Genomic DNA, 17,520 nt, shown 5'->3' on the forward strand with positions numbered 1-17,520 from the left:
CGCAGACTGCTCCTAGACCTCTGTAACTGCAACAAAGTTTCCAAGAAGGATACTGAGTTCCTGCAACTTCAGCTCCAGCCAGCAGCTGCAAAAGTTTCCAGGTTGTGCACGCTCTGAGGACTGCCTGTCTTCATTCCTCACCAGAAGGGCCAAAAAAATCTCCCATGGAGTGACGGAGTCACTTCCCTGCTTCAGCAGGCACCTCTCTGCAATGACAACCGGTACTTTGGGAATCCTCTCCTGTCGTCGTTGATCCCTGGTGGTGGACCGAAGTGATCCTGACTATCCAAAGTCCAGCTGTCCAAATTTGGTGGAGGTAAGGGCTTGCCTCCCTGTGCCAGACAGTACCCCTGTGCACTGTGTGTTCTGCAGCTTCTTGAGCTTCTTTGCATTTCTTAGAAAAGTCCGTCATGCACAGTGTAGCCCAGGCCCCTAGCACTCTATCCTGTGAAGCCCAGCTTCCAGAGTTGTTCTGCTGTGTCGTGGGATCCTTTTGTGTAGTGCTGCAATTCCCGCATTCTGCAACTCCTTTGTTCCCGTGTTATGGGACTCCTGTGGGTGCTGCCTGGTCTTCTGAGGGTTCTCTAAAGTGCTGAGAGCCACCTCTGCCTCCTCAGTCTGAGTTGACGCACCCAGGTCCCTCCTGGGCCCAGGTAGCGCCTTTTCCCACTAACTGCAACATTTGCATGAGCCAAGGCTTGTTGGCAGAATCAAATGCCAAAAACCAGCCTGCATCCAGTGACTCGACGTGGAACATCTCTTGCACCAAGCAGGAACCTGCAGCTGTCTTCTTTGGTGCATTTCTGACTTCTCATTCAAAGGAGAATCCACTTTTGCATCTTCATTTGGGTTAGCAGGGGCTCCAGTTCTTCCTGGACTCTTTACCGACTTCGGGACTTGGTCTCATCTCTCCACAGGTCTTCAGGTCCAGGTATCCTTGCTTGGTTTTTGCATAATCCTTTACTACGACTTCGAGTGTGTTCTGAGGAAATTTGCTGTACTTTAGTCCTGCTTTCCTGGGCTCTGGTGTGGGGTAATTTACTTACCTTTGGTGTTTTCCTACACCCCCAGCAACCCTCTATACACTACACTTGCCTAGGGGGAAACCGACATTCTCATTCCACTATTTTAGTGCACTATTTTCTGTCTGTGTACTTAACTGATTTTGGTTACTAGTGTATATATTATGTATAATACTTACCTCCAGTAGGAGTATTGCCTCTAAGATATTTTTGGCCTTGTGTCACTAAAATAAAGTACCTTTATTTTTGGTAACACTGAGTATTGTATTTCTTGTGTATCAGTACTGTGTGACTATAGTGGTATTTCAAGAGCTTTGCTTGTCTCCTAGTTCAGCCTTGGCTGCTCTGCTGCAGCTACCTCTAGACAGCCTAAGCTGCTAGACACTGCCTACATTTCACTAAGGTGGATCACTGGACCTGGTATAAGGTGTAAGTACCTCTGGTACCCACTACAAACCAGGCCAGCTTCCCACATTGCGCTAACAGACTAAGAAGTGTTAAGTGTTATCGTTTGTCACTAATTTTTCATGAAACTAGAATTACAACCAGAAATGCCACATTACACTAGGTAAACCTGTTCAATGTGTAGTAAAATACATTTACTATTTGTTCTGCTAAAATTCCTTGAATGAAAGGCACAACCTTAAGTTTGTTGCAGCCCAGCATGCATGAAAATGCACTATCTGCCATGTACTGGCCACAAAATGACCCCTAAACACATTAATACTACAATTACTATAACAAGGAAGAGATGTGGCATTAAGGCCAGAGCAGCCAAGTTGAGAAATGGGGAACCATTATGTGGTTCTTGGAAAATCGCATTCCCCCTCTGCCTCTAAAAAATGAGTATGACCTTTTGTAATATAACTGGTGATCACGTAAACCTTTCTAATGCCTTTAGGTTGGGTTTGCACTTGAAAAAACTGCAAAATAAATAAGGGGATCACCCACAAGCTATTGGCTCCAGCATTTGAAGTGTCAGCCTCTCCTGAAATGTGGGTCTAGTTGCACCCCTGCTTTCGGGTACTTAATGATGCCCTTCGGATCACATAGAAGAATGACCCCTGCCCAGACCTGATTTGTACATGCCCTTTCTTTGCTATGCAGGACATCACAAACCCTACCCCCCAAAAATAGAGTAATTACTCTGATTACCAATGGCATCACATTTCTCCCTTTACCGACAAGCCAGTAGCATCAGTGATGACGCATTCTTGACTGACCAGTCGTATGAGGCTCCCTTTTCGTCTCTTAATAGCTACCATGAAGACGTCAGTAGGTTACTGCACTGCACTCACAAACACAATAAATGCAGCTTGGACAGTCTGGTCAGTCACTTGTAGTGGAGCCAGAAGCCCTGAACATCAGCCCAATAATACGCTGCACGGTAATTAATTTCTGTACTTGCAAAACAAATTAATCTAATAAAAAAATACCAGAACTACATAACAATAGTCATGCAGACGCAGTTACTGATACCTAGAAAACGTAATATACTGGCTGATTGATGCGGCCTACAACAATGCTGTCTGTGCCGTACTTGTTAAGACAGCACTCCATTCTGAAGTCTCAAAGCTGAAAGCCTAGGCTCTCGAACTACAGGCAACATGTATGAAGGCATTTTGCATTTTCTAATGCAAAATGCCATTGTGGTTTGTATGAAAGGCATTTGCTGTGATACAAAATGTTGTTTCTACCTAGAAGGAATTGCATTTTGGAAATCACAAAATAAGAAATCCCAAATAAGGATATCCTCATTGTGAATCGCTACTGCATGTACAAAAGATTTCTGAATTGCGACTAGTCACAGAATGACCATTTAGGAAATGCAATTACCAATCGAAACGTATCTGATGGTAACTAGGTGCAAACGTGAAAAATGCACCCAAAATGCATCAGGATCATTCCCAATGGCGGCTCTAGACATCCTGGCAAAGAGGATGTGGAATATGGCGGTGCAGCAGATAAGGGGGAGGAGAAATATTACCTGCATTTGCATACGTGTTTACATAGCGAAACAGCAATTCCAAAGTGGTCTTTCCCACGCATGCCTTTATCATGCACATTTCTACCAAAAACATGTAAGTATTTCCCAGGTAAATGCATTTTATACATATTATCTAGTGGCGGTCGACACTAGGTAGTAATAGTTATAGGACCATATTTCCATAGAAAAAGCATTTTTTGACTTGCCTACATTTTTGGCACCATTTGACAAATCTTTATGGAACTTTCCCCAATAAAGTGTGCTTGTAGTTCATAGTTGCACACGGAAAGCTTTGGGGTGATCTGTCAAGCGGGGCTGAGAATAATGGGGGGGTAAAAAAAGTTGCATTTTTCATGTTAATTCCATTAGGACCTTTGAACGCGACTACAGCACGAACCACTGGAATGGAATTACTCCATTCAGTAGTTTAGGAGATACTAAAGGAAAAAGAAATTTAGATATTGGAGGTCGCAAAACATTTGGGATGCTTTTGTGGCTATCGCAGCTTATTCTCAAATGTGCACAATAGCAGGAATGCTGTGATTGGCTGGCCGCAACCTGAGTAGAAAGTTGCAGCTGCCATTTCATGCTGTGGGTGACAGTCCCTGGGGCTGGCAACTGTACTGAAAGTTCATATAAGGAATTAAGGTAGAGGTACCCTGACCCCAGGGGTGAGATGTATGAGAGTGTGAAGGTCAAATTATGACCTTAAAATTATTATTTTTAAAGACAAGCGATATTCACAAATATCGCGGGGTGAGAGTTATAGTTACCTTAGGGCACAAGTTATAGTTACATTTTCCTAACTATAACATCCCTGTAACCTTTGTTTTTTTTCAGTGAAAAAAATAACAAATATATATGTATATATATATATATATTGACATCTCCCACCACGTCACAGCAAACACTCCGATCCCAGGAAGCGAGAGCTGTCAAACAGCTCTCACTTGCTAGGAGTGGAGGTTTCCTCTGTTTTCCTGCTCGCAGACACGTGGACAGGAAAAAAGAGGAAACAATTGCTCTTAAAGACAGCGAGCTGCATTTTTAGCTGCTCCCTGTCTGTGACAGTACTGCTGGCTCCTACAGGAGGTGGGGAGCTGACTGTAACGGCGGGGGCCTTGAGGCTTCCCTGTGGTCCCATTGCACATTGGGTGCCCTGTGGGGCACCCAGGACAGATAGCTGGGCCTCTGGAGAAGTGGTCCCAAGGGTCGATATCGGCCCAGGGAGTGGGGATATGGTATCCCACTCCCCAATAAAAATTAAGGTATTTTAAAGCTCGGTCCCGGTGATGGGGTCCTCGGGGCCAAATTCAGCCTGTTGAGGGGGGCTGCTAAGCCCACCTCCCCCATTGAATAGAGGTGGGCCCAGGGATGGGGTCCCTGGGTTCAAAATTGACTGGGGTTGGGGGTTTGCATGGCCCCACTCCCCCACAGTTCTAAGTTTAAATTCTAAGAGTATGCAAATGTGCAAATCACCAGGAAGCTGGACCTGCTTGGCCCTGCACAGTCTATCTTACTGGTATGTATATGTCTTCCTCAATTTTGGCAGGATGATGGACAGCTTACCAAAGGCCCCCCTGTGCTTTTCCCACCGATGTTGATAGTGCTTTCTTGATGCCGAGGAATATGATGACATCTCCACAAAACTAAGGAGCACTTACTTCATAAAGATAAAAGGATGGACCCTGGTTTGATGTCGATTTACGTCTTTGTATTCTTGTTGGTCTATCTATAAGAGGATCTAATCATAGAATTCTGGAAAAAGATGCAAGAGGAACAATCACATTGCCAAACGCACAAAAGGTCACTGGTGACATTTCCTTGTGCTCCAAAATATACTGGACATTAGTGTAGAATGCATACTGGACATTTATCCAAGGAGGTAAAAATAACTCCACTTGGGTAGGTATTGCATGCAAAGCTGTGGACTCTTGTTGAATAAAAGGGCAGGTGAGGTTTTTTGTGGCAGAGTCACTCACACAACTACTGACACACCCACACACACACTCAGACACCCACTCACAGATGCACTCAGACATTCACTCAAACACTCACTCACCCACTAACAGACCCACCCACAAACTCACGCAGCCACTCACAGACCTACTCAGACACTCATGCACCCACTCAGAGACCCACTCACAGACTCATGCACACACTCACTGACCCACTCAGACACTCATGCACTCACTCACAGACCCACTCAGAGACTCATGCACCCACTCACAGACTCACTCAGACGCTCATGCACCCACTTACAGACCCACTTAGACATTCATGCACCCTCACACAGATCCACTCAGACTCTCACACATAAACTCACAGACCCACACACTCACACACCCACTGTCACACCTAGAGACACCCTTTCACACCTATTCTGACACCCAGAGAGACAGGCCCTGCAGCCAGCTCCTGCCACATACAGCCAAAGGCAGTGCGCAGTGGGGGTTGGGTGGTTAGGGGGCGTAAGATAACTATTACTTGCCCCCTCGCCATGCACTGCTAATTACTCCAGATATTACAGCACTAATGACAACTTTTAGAGCGTCAATAAAAATATAAATGAAACATTAGATGTCAAAGTATTGAAGAAAAAAATGTGCATGGTGGGAGTGCGAGTTACAGTTATCTTAGGCCACAAGTTATAATTACTTGAAATAACTATATCTAAAACTGCTGAATTTCTCTGGTTTTGTGTGAGTAAATTCAGACCCTAACTATAAAGCCCCTGTAAACTTTGTTTTTTTTAAGTCAATGTATATATACATGCATGCATTCATTGCACCACTGTGTAAATATAGCATGGCGATTTTGGCCTCGTTGGGTCATATTAGCGTAAAAAGAATGACGCTAATGTGGCGCAAGGAGACGCTAGGCGCTCTTAAATCTGGGCCCAGGTCTTTACTAAAATTTACCCCTTTTCACTTACGGCTCCTAAAAGCACAATTCAGCTTCAGTGTAACAGTGTAACACCTGTTAACAGGGCAATCCTAATCCCCTCCCACCCACACAATTTATCAACGTTGTTTCTCTTTCATCAGTAAAACTAGTGAACTGTACAGATTAAAAACACTTTAGAAGAACAAAAATATCTTGATTATGACAGGGTGGCAAGATGGATTTCGCTATTCATTTAACTGAACTGTGGTTTCTTAAGTACTGCTTCTAATGTTTTTACAATTTTTGATCAGCACTCACTTTTGCACCATGGTTGGGATTAAACGTTTTCTTGATTATTTATGCTTTTATAAATATATCACTTTACCTAAACCTTTAATATTTTGCTAAAACCAACAGAATTGTTCTTTACTTTGAGTTGAGCTGATGAACAATAAAACATTTGGAGGCATATTTATACTCCGTTTGCGCCGAATGTGCGTCAAAATTTTTGATGCTCAATCAGCGCAAACGTTGCCCCATATTTAAACCCTGACGCACGAGCCCGCGGACGATAAAAATCTGCAATGTGCGTCATTTTCTGGATGCGGCAACCCGCCCTGCGTTAATGATATGCAGGGTAGGCGTTCCCGTCCAAAAAACTACGCACACAGCCGTGCGCCGTATTTATGCTTCCGGTCTAAAATGACTCTCGGCCGGGAGGCGGATCAAAAAAATTACGCAAAGCCCGATGTGCGTCAAAATTTAACGCCTGTGTCAGGGCAGGCGTTAAAATGGGGCAAACACACCTGTATTTAATCAGAACACACAGAACAAACAACAGAGCAGCAGAGCAGCAATAGGGAGACATGGAGGTGATTTTTATCCAGCGTGCACGTAGACGCAGAGCCCTGCAGCAACAACAGCAGCTACAACAACAACAGCAGGGACCCCAAAGGCAGCGCAGAAGGCAGGAGAGGATATTCCGCCCAAGAACAACCCTGCATGGCCTCAGGGAACACAACATCATACAGAGGTACCGGTTGAACTGGCAGGCCATTCAGCAGCTGCTGAGAAATATTGAACAGCAGTTGGCCCCAAATTTGGTGACACCCACACCATCCCAACAGAAACAAAGCTGCTTGCCGTACTTCACCTGCTGGCAAGTGGCTCGTTTCAAACAACTGGTGCCCTGGTTGGTGGAATATCACAACCATCATTCTCCGCATTTCTGCCAAAAGTACTGGATGCCATCATTCGCCTGACACCCCTCCACATCTGCTTCCCTAACACACTGCAGAAGCAGCAGGAAAAAAACAGGGGTTCTACACCATCAGTGGCTTCCCACACGTCCTTGGTGCAATCGACTGCACACACGTACGCCTTGTGCCACCTGCTGCAACAGAACACCTCTACCGCAACAGGAAGCACACACATTCAATCAACGTGCAGGCCATAGTCGATCACCAAGGATTGATCAGCAACATTGTGGCTAAATATCCTGGGAGTGTACATGACGCATTCATCTTCCGTCACTCTACCATCAACCAACACTTCCAGGATGGACGGTATGGCAATGGACTACTTGTTGGTAAGTACAAAAATCCAACTTATATACACACTGCACAGCAACCCTCTAGGACACACAACACATACACCACAATAGCAACACCTAGCCAGGAACACACTGAGGTCCTCACATCACTAGCCATGTTTCTGAAGTCACTAATGAACCTGTCACACATTGGAATTTACTCTACAGCTTAATGTGAAGACATTAATGAGTGTGGTTGCCTAAATGTCACCTTGCAAATTGTAAGTGTCACAATAACCTGTACATTAATACATTGCATAATTCTTAAGGTATGGGATGTCCAGGGTACTTTCATATGAACGTGTTAACTACACTTTCAATTTTAACTCTGCATGGAACTATCATCTCACCCCCAGTGAAGACACACGGACACGTGTATCACAAGTCACAATGCTAGGGAGGGCACACTGTACTGAAAATCCCAAAACATACTGCTGATAAACGGTTAGCTAACAAACACTTGCTCAGCCAAGGAAAAAACTCAATGCAAAAGTTTTAGCCTACAAGTATAGGTTGTCACATTAGTACACAAAAGAGTCACAGACAACACAAGACAACTACTGCCATCAAAGGTCTGTACAAGAGTGCCTCCTACAGCTACATGATCCCATTCTGTGTTTTTCTTTCAGCTGATCAGGGGTATGGCATCCAGCCTTGGCTAATGACACCATTTGGGAACCCGACTACTGCTGCAGAGCGGGCATACAACAACGCCCATAAGAGGACACGCAGCATTGTTGAGCGGACCTTTTGGATCCTCAAGTCAAGGTTCCGCTGCCTTGACATCACTGGCGGTAGCCTACTATATTCCCCAGAGATGGTCTGTAGGATTATACTCACTTGTGCCATATTGCACAATATTTGTGTAAAAAGGAACATTCCCCTCCTCGAACCAGACCCAGACATGCCTGAAGACGACGAAGAGGAGGATGCTGGCCTGCAACAGGAGGGGGAACAACCAAACACGGCTGCTGGAGTGCGTAGGCGCCAACAGATTGTAAATAATTTCTTTTCATAATTTCTTATATCAACACTTATTGCACAATTGTAAATAAAAACAGATAACAAACACCACATCATGGTTTGGCCTATTCATTTCTGCCCACCTTTAGTTTGAAATTGCTGAAGAAGAATGTCGTCTCATTGAGCAATAATGACATAACACTCATCACACAAAAAATATACACCACAAATGTCTGCACAGAGGCTATGATGTTTCATGATACATTACCATCCACAGAGGCCAACAGGAGTACAAATGTGGCAATGACACATGCCTGATCCAGACACCTGAGACATTCTCTCACTCAGCACAAAAATGTAGCTCATTTGAAAGTCTCATTACACGTGTTCAGTGACAGGGTGGGACCATCCATGTGTACGTGACCATGTCCTCAATGGCTTCTCTCAATTTTTGCTACAAACAATGCCCAATTGGAACAAGATTAGCTGCCACTAACTCATGAGGAGACCTTGAAGTTACAGTGACAACATACACCCAGACAGTTGATAGTGGATCTACATTGGACCACACATATAAACATATGCCATCCAATCAACCAAATATTTGCAAGCAGCCGATCACAGTAGTGTCCCAGTTCGAACCTAGCAGGAAGAATGAAACATGCCACTAAACCAGGTAATGCATAAAGGGCCACATACATCAACAACCTATTTGTCATCAGCACATGAGGAACGCCGAGATTTAGCAAAAAATGTCAGTGCAAAATGGTATGTCAGATTGCTCCAAATAATCAATAGGGCAAATGTCAAATGGGCAAATGGGATTATTGAATGGCTAACAGTGAATCATACCCTATGGCCTTCCATGAGCCTGCTGCTGCAGGTTTAGCATAAAAGAATAAATGAAAGCTGTGGATAAATTAGCAAATCTGGAAGGGCAAACCCTAGGGTGCTGGGGGCCTAAGTCCACCTCTACCGCCCCACAAATATACAAGAATTATGTACATGTGAAGTAAACACATGCATAAGGCGCATGTGTGGCCTACATGTCAAATGTAAAACACATATAAGATACACAAAATCATTATTAGGACATGGTTAGCCCCATAAAAAGTGTAAGTGACAATTGCACTACCTGTTTGAACTATAGATAAATGGATTACCGTGATAAATGTGGACACATTTTTGCTAAGGAATACATCCTGGTATCCCATTCATCATTTGAAATTAGCCATCAGCAATTACCCAAAATATGTGTACAAATATGGGTAATAACCATTTTGAGCAATCATTAATATTACACTGTGAATGCCTTCTATACATCCAATAAGGGACATGTGTCATAGCTAACCACAAATGTGTATCACTTAGCACCGTTTGGTCATGACAAAATTCCTTTCACAATTCGAAAAAATTAAGACATTTTTCTCAAAATGCATCATATTTCCACGCATACAGCATGGGCGTCATCATTTTTTGACGTACAGGAGTGCACAGAATGCAGAGTCAAAAAATATCATATTAAAAATAATAGATTAATAAGCTGCCTTACATGGCCACCATATTTTCTATGATGCGTCATATTTCAACGCATACAGCATGGGCGTCATAATTTTTTGACGTACAGGAGTGCACAGAATGCAGAGTCAAAAAATATCCTATTAAAAATAATAGATTAATAGGCTGCATTACATGGCCACCATATTTTCTAAGATGCGTCATATTTCCACGCTTACAGCATGGGCGTCATAATTTTTTGACGTACAGGAGTGCACAGAATGCAGAGTCAAAAAATATCCTATTAAAAATAATAGATTAATAAGCTGCATTACATGGGCACCATATTTTCTATGATGCGTCATATTTCCACGCATACAGCATGGGCGTCATAATTTTTTGACGTACAGGAGTGCACAGAATGCAGAGTCAAAAAATATCCTATTAAAAATAATAGATTAATAAACTGCATTACATGGCCACCATATTTTCTATGATGCGTCATATTTCCATGCATACAGCATGGGCGTCATAATTTTTTGATGTACAGGAGTGCACAGAATGCAGAGTCAAAAAATATCCTATTAAAAATAATAGATTAATAAACTGCATTATATGGCCATCATATTTTCTATGATGCGTCATATTTCCATGCATACAGCATGGGCGTCATAATTTTTTGATGTACAGGAGTGCACAGAATGCAGAGTCAAAAAATATCATATAAAAAATAATAGATTAATAAGATGCATTACATGGCCACCATATTTTCTATGATGCGTCATATTTCCATGCATACAGCATGGGCGTCATAATTTTTTGACGTACAGGAGTGCACAGAATGCAGAGTCAAAAATCATTTTCATATTTGGTTCTCATATTTGCCAGCGAATTACATTTCAACTCTAGAACTGTAAACTCAGCCTCACACAAATGTAAGGGAACAATGTAGAAATTATTTTTGACTCTGTATTATGTGCACTGTTATGCGTCAAAAAATATGACGCACAATTTGTATGCGTGAAAATATGACGCATAACGGAAAAATAAAAACAGCGGACATTTTATGCAGGATGTGATGTAATAGGATATCCTGTTTACAGAATCTGTACTGTGAGTGTACTTTCACTTTCACTTTGCAGTCTCAGATGATTCTAGACTGTGTGGCTGTGTGAAAAGTGTTGTCCTGTGTTTTAGTGCTTTTGTGTCCAGTGTACCTTCTCTATTGTGCTTTTTTGATCATTGTCTTGTTGTCTAATATTGTCTGAGTCTGTTTTGTATACTTTTGTCAAATCCAGTGTTTCTTTTTTGTGTCTGTGGGAGTCTGTTCTGGGTAGTTTAAATTTGGGGTTAGTTGGGCTATTTTTCTTAAGTTTTCTTTTTCCTTCACTACTCTACCTTTCCCCATTTCCCCCCTTTCCTTTTTGTTCTAAATTTTTCACCTTTGTAATTGTAAAGATGTCAGGTAGGCCACGGCTTGCCAGGATGGGTGAGGAGGAATTGGGGGGATTATTTGGCTTGTTTGCCATTTCCTCCCACTCATGCTGGAGGCTGGGGGCCGTGTGATACAGGGGTATCACACGGAGGCACGTAAAGTCCGGTGGGGGAAGGTGCGCCATCACTTGGTCCGGGTCTACGGTAGCATGAGGAATGACCATCAACTCAAGCACCGCTGGGCTGATCTGATATCCAGGGAGCAGGATCTGCTGGACCACCTGGGAATCAGGATTGGTGGCCATGTTGGTGAGTACAAATCAATTACATGTGAATAATTGAAAGCTGTGTGGGGACATGTGATGATTGTTACCCAATCTGCTAGATAAGTAGCTGACTGTGTGTAATGCTAGGGAAACCTACTGGGTAATTGTTGCACAATGTGTAGGAAGACAAATGCTAGCAGTCAGATAGCTCATGTTTTCAACACATACCGGGTGCCTGTAGCTGTATGTAATGTAGTGTTGCCTTTGTGTCAGACAAGCGACAAGTTAATGCCTCTATTTGAACTCTACAGGTCATAATTGCCAGTGAAAAAGGGATGTTGAAACATCATACCTACATATGTAGACGCCATAGCTAGACAGAAATTTGTAAAACCATTATGATGCTATAAATGAGTGGTGCCTTCACGTCAATTGAAGTTAGCTATGTTGTCCACACATATGTCACATGTGTGTCTGGTTGGTGTGTGTTGAAAATGACCACATAGCCTGTTTGAGTTTGAGGGGTCATGCAGTCCTCAAGTAACCAGCTTTTGGATGTCTCTCTGGGATGCACATGATGAGATGAATGCACCTCGATATTGTTGGGGCATACTAATGGAGGTGTATCTTTGACACCACATGACTGTCCTGGCCACTGCATGTGTGTAGTATGGTGTGTAACTGTAGCAGGAGACTCATCCAATGTAAATGTTGATTAAGAAATCTGCCATGCAGTATGAGCATGTGTCAAAGTGTTTCATTACGCATGTCATATTCTCACATTGTCATTGTAACTGCAATTGTTTGTCAGTGCACGGAGTCTGAGTATATTCTTCCTTCGATGCTTTACAGGTGGACCTGCACCGTACACCGTGGGAGAGGTGGCTCATTTTGAGGACCCCGACACCTACAGTGAGTGTGGTATGAGTGCTATTTTTATTGTTTGCTAGTGATGCATGATGGACTACTGTGTGTTCAACAGAATTCAAGGTTTGATGCGCTGCCCGTTCATTGATATTGTTGCATTAGTGGGATTTCAAATATCACTTCAGTTTCTGTAGACCAATGCTTATCCATCTCTCAGATTTAGGGGCTGTAGGTCATTCCAGTCGGCCCCGCTATGGGGAGTGGGATGAGTCATGTGGAATACACTGGTTAATGTAAGAGTTGCTCTGGGACTTGGCTTAGACTGAGTCTGCATTTCAGACAGACATTTTCCCAGATAGCTTCTGCAAAAGGCTTGTCTTAAATATGCAGCTTCCTAGTTGAGGATGGACTGAGTACACTGTAGGTTGGATCTTCCGGGGGCATGTACTTCCACAAGTTGAACTAGAAGTGTGTGGGACTAGAGTGCAATGGCCTAGGTGTTCTTTCTACTCATGATCATGGGTGTTCTTGCTCCTCTGTGTGTGTGTTTAAATATGCCTCACTGGTAGTATGTGATGTTGGCCTGAGTCAGTGCATTTTGACATGTGTGGACCTTGGATAGGACAATGTTTGGCTGACTCCAAATTGTTGCTAGCCCTTCATTGGTGTTGTGTGTGGAGGCAAATACTTGTTGACCTTTCTATACACTCCTGGGTGTGCATTGAATCTGGGATTGTTGGTTGTTCTTCCTACCCCACCCTCAAAGACTGCCATTTGATTGGGAATAAGGTACCTAGGACTGTAGCAACCAGTATGTTACACATACTTGTGACCTTTTGCAACTTTGTTTAGAACCTAGTGTACACATTCGGTTATGGCACATGAGTTCAATATTTGCAAACAATAATTTACAAATGGCATTGAGTGAGGGTTGTGATAGTTATCACATAGAGTGACATACGTAGTGAAGTCAGTATGCGGAAGAGGTTCAGCCATAATGTCAGCTGCATTAGCCATTATTTGGATGAGAAGTTTAGGCAAATGTCACCCATCATGTAGAGACATGGATATGCTAGGTGTGAGATGGCCTTTTGTATGCTGGCTTCACATGTACTTCCTCTGAGACTTTCAATGAACTATGTTGTGACAATCGCTGTAACAAATACAGTACAAGTAATGTGCAATTGACCCATTGTGCTATTCCACCCAATGCATTTCCTATGTTAAATAGTTGCCATATCTCTTCACAGCTGCAAACATGAGTGCCGCAGAGAGACACCAGTTTGAACGGCGTGCAATGCGATACCGGCACATCCTGCAGGTGCAGTCGGGGTTCAGGAGGATGGCCCGCAAATACCAAGCCGATCGGGCCTCCGGGGCATGGTGGGCCTCACCACAGGGTGGCCCTACATTGCCCACAACAGCCACCACCACCACATCACCAGGTCTCCCCAAGTGGCCCCAGCAACGGCGGGGACAGTTGACCCTGCCTCGTCAGCACGACCTGGACCCAGCCATTTCCAACACGCAGGACAGTCCAGTGGGCATACAACTACTGCCACACCGTCCACCTCGGCCAGCACACAGACTGCAGCAGCCCCTCCTGTAGACCCAGCAGCATTCCTGGCATTAAGCCGTAAAATGGACAAAGTTATTTCAAAGGTGGACAAGCTAAGCCAGGATGTGGCATATATTAAGAAAAGGGTTCGGTCCATCAGGCGGACCCTACGGAGGGCCAACCTCTAGGACTTTTGGCATGTTTTACATTTACCCCTCCCCTCTCTCCTCTTTCCTTTTTGTACTGATAGTTGGGTTTTGGGGATTAGTGTTAGGTTAGTGTAGGTTGTTAGCTTAGTTAGTGTTAGGGAGGAGGGTGGGGGGTCCTTATTCTTTATATTTTTCTTTTTTGTGTGGGTGGGTGGGGGTCAATGTTGGGATTCCTGTTTGTTAATAAAAAAAACAAAAATATAAAAAAATATAAAAAATAAATTTAAAAAACACCCAAAAAATATATGATTGTTTAGGATAGTATAGTATGTGTGTAGGTTAGTATGTGTTGTCCTGCATGTGTCCTGTCTCATAATGGTGGGTGGGGGGTTGATGTTTAGATCGATTCGTTATATGTGTAGAGTAAGTTTAGCTTAGGTTAGTTAGGGACAGTTGTGGGTTAGGAGTAGTCAGGTTAGATTAGTGTAGGTATGACTTTTCCCTTAGTTGCCTCTGGTGTGAATACATAGGAATAAACATATAGTTAATCCTTTGCATTATGCGTTAACTGCTACTTTATCATGGCCTTGACATCAGTGTAGGTGAATGTTTTTCTATGACATTTGTGTCCTATGCTACCCACCACAGAAAATGGAGGTTTAACATGGCAGCTACCCCTGTGCTAACTTGGTAAGTATCCACCATTTGGGAGACCCACCATTGGTAGTTTACATCGATCACCAAGGATTTGTGTTGATGAGTAGGTATTCTACATCACAAAGTGTGCTTCCAGACTTGGTATTGTGGGTAATTTATTAGGTCGGACTGCAGTGTGATGTTCAGGGAGATCTTTGTAGATGAGGTGTTGTTAACACTCTTGTCTTGTTGCCTTCATTGCTGACCTAGATCATGTGTGTAATAATTCAGCATGACTTCCCTTCAAGGAAGTATACTCAGAAAGGGTGATTGATGCAGTGTTTATTTGTGTTTGCTTAGATTATGCTGCATAATTTCATGTTTTAGTATTGCATGGTGCCTACATTTATCAGCCACCATTAGTTGACTTGAATTGCTATAGATGGAGCATTATTCTGTCCAACACAGCATGATTGTGTGTGGTTTGTCCCTTCATCAGTTATTCTCCTCAGGATGGTAAGGCTATGATGCAATCCTGGCCACTGCACAGATGTATCAGACTACATGATGTCAGGACAGTTGTATTGACAAGCTACATGGTTGTCACACAGGCACTTTAGAGTTATCTACTGCACAGTTGATGTGTCAAATAACACAGAGACATATTAGGTGTGCAAGTGCTATTTATTGATAGGTGCTGTAGTGCAAAATGTCCATTGTCCATGTTTGCTGAGTCCGTTCTGGTGCATTCTTACATGGTGATCCTACAGAAGGGGTGTGGATGATGCTCCTGACATGCTGGGGTGATGTCACAGACAGTGCAGAGGGACAGGATTTGGCGAATAGTAGGAGAGAGACATTCACTGGCAATGGTGACAAGTCATACAGTGGTTAGCAGAACAGTCATTGACTGTAGTTGTAGTAAGACTGGCATTTGACAAAACGTAGGACCTTGGGCAAAGTAGGCCATGGTGCAGGGACTACTGCTTCCGGGTACTCTTCCGTGAGAATGTGATCTGTTCCATGTCTTCTTCTTCTGATGTGTGTGTTGCCTGGTTTGTCCTTATTGTTGTTGGTTGTGAAGGGGCAACACACACCTCAGTGTTAGAAGACGTGGAGTCAGACATCCCGGGGGCTGCTCCCTGTGAAGTTCTTAAGGGCAGTACTGCTGCAAGGAGGGCCTGCTGGTTTTTGAGAATAGCAGCCACATCACGATGATAGGCTGCCAGGTCGGCCCTGAGGAGTTCAATGTTGCATTCGTGCACGCGTTGACTGGATTGCAGTTGTAGGTGTTGTGTCAACTGTATTACAGCTGTGCTGATTTCCTTCTGTGTTTTCGCAAGTTCCTGCAAGAGAGATGTTAGGGCTTGCATAGCAGCTGCCTGATCTGCAAATGACGTCATGCACGAACGCACCCCCTCAACTCTGGCTGCCATATTTTGCATCCCCACCCGCACCTCCTTGGCCAGCTCCCGCTGTACACCAACTACAGTTCTTTCAAAGCTGGTGCCAGTGTCGTCAGAGTCCTCAGCTGTGTTGGAGCTGGCAGGTCTTACAATTGGGGTGGTGGGTGGGTCTTCTGTGATGGCTGCTTGTTCTGTGCTCCTCCTTGTGACTGAAGGTGGGGTCTGGAGGGTTTCAAGGACCTTTTGGATGGTCTCCTGGGAAATGTTTATGGGCTCGTCATCCATGTCATCAGGGAAATCAGGGACAGGCATATCAGCAGGAGATCCATGTTCCTCTGCAATGAAACAGGGTACAATTAGTGTGTCTGTGTTGTGACAATTTTGCCGTAACAAGCAAGCCTTTTGATGACTTTACTTTGTGCTCTGGTTTGGTATTGGTATCTGCTGTCCTTCATATGGGCATTGTTATAGGCCTATGGCCCGCCTGTGTGTCACATGTATGATATAGAGTTATCAGACTTGTCTGCCTAATCGCATCTAGGTGTTGCTTTGTACCAATTAGGGAATAGCCATCTTTTTGTCCTACTCGTCCCTCCGTGTATATCTATTCTTATGGTGAGAACTTTTGTCGCGTGGGCTTTCATTATCCTAAATTAGACTACTGGATTTCTAGGCAGCAGGATCGATAACGGTGTGGGGGACTGAGTCTGACCCACTTGTAAAGAACTCTGTCACCCTAAATCCGTTTTTTGCTCCGGCTAACTAGCAGTGCCTCATTTCTCCCACGGGGAAGAAATGTTTAGGCAGCCGAGCGCATGACATCTTTGGAACTTCTCAGGGAAGTCGTGGTCACTCAGATCCAAACCAACTCTCTCATTTACAATATGATCTCATATACAAATGACAAAGACAGTATAAGTTTTATATAATGTTTTAATAAAACAACTGTATTTTAGATAATAAGGCGTGAGCCGCAATAACCAGAACAATACAACATAGTAGGATTGAAATAGTCACCAGGAGAGTAAAACATAAGAACAAAGCTATCATAGTGCCTAACAGTTTCTACTCTCCCTCTGCTTGTTCTATTTAGAGCACAGCATGTTAAGCTTCTAGCTTGCCTTTCCGAATCACTGGGGAGACATCAGCCCTCATACCTGAGCAAAGGCCTGTGATCTGGTTCAGCATCTGCAACGAGGCAGTCAGTGTCTAGTTGTGGTTCTCTGGTCGGAATCTCCCTCTTGCGTGTATTGGGACA

The sequence above is a fragment of the Pleurodeles waltl genome, chromosome 11 (genome assembly GCF_031143425.1).
Source record: "Pleurodeles waltl isolate 20211129_DDA chromosome 11, aPleWal1.hap1.20221129, whole genome shotgun sequence".
Lineage (NCBI taxonomy): Eukaryota > Metazoa > Chordata > Amphibia > Caudata > Salamandridae > Pleurodeles > Pleurodeles waltl.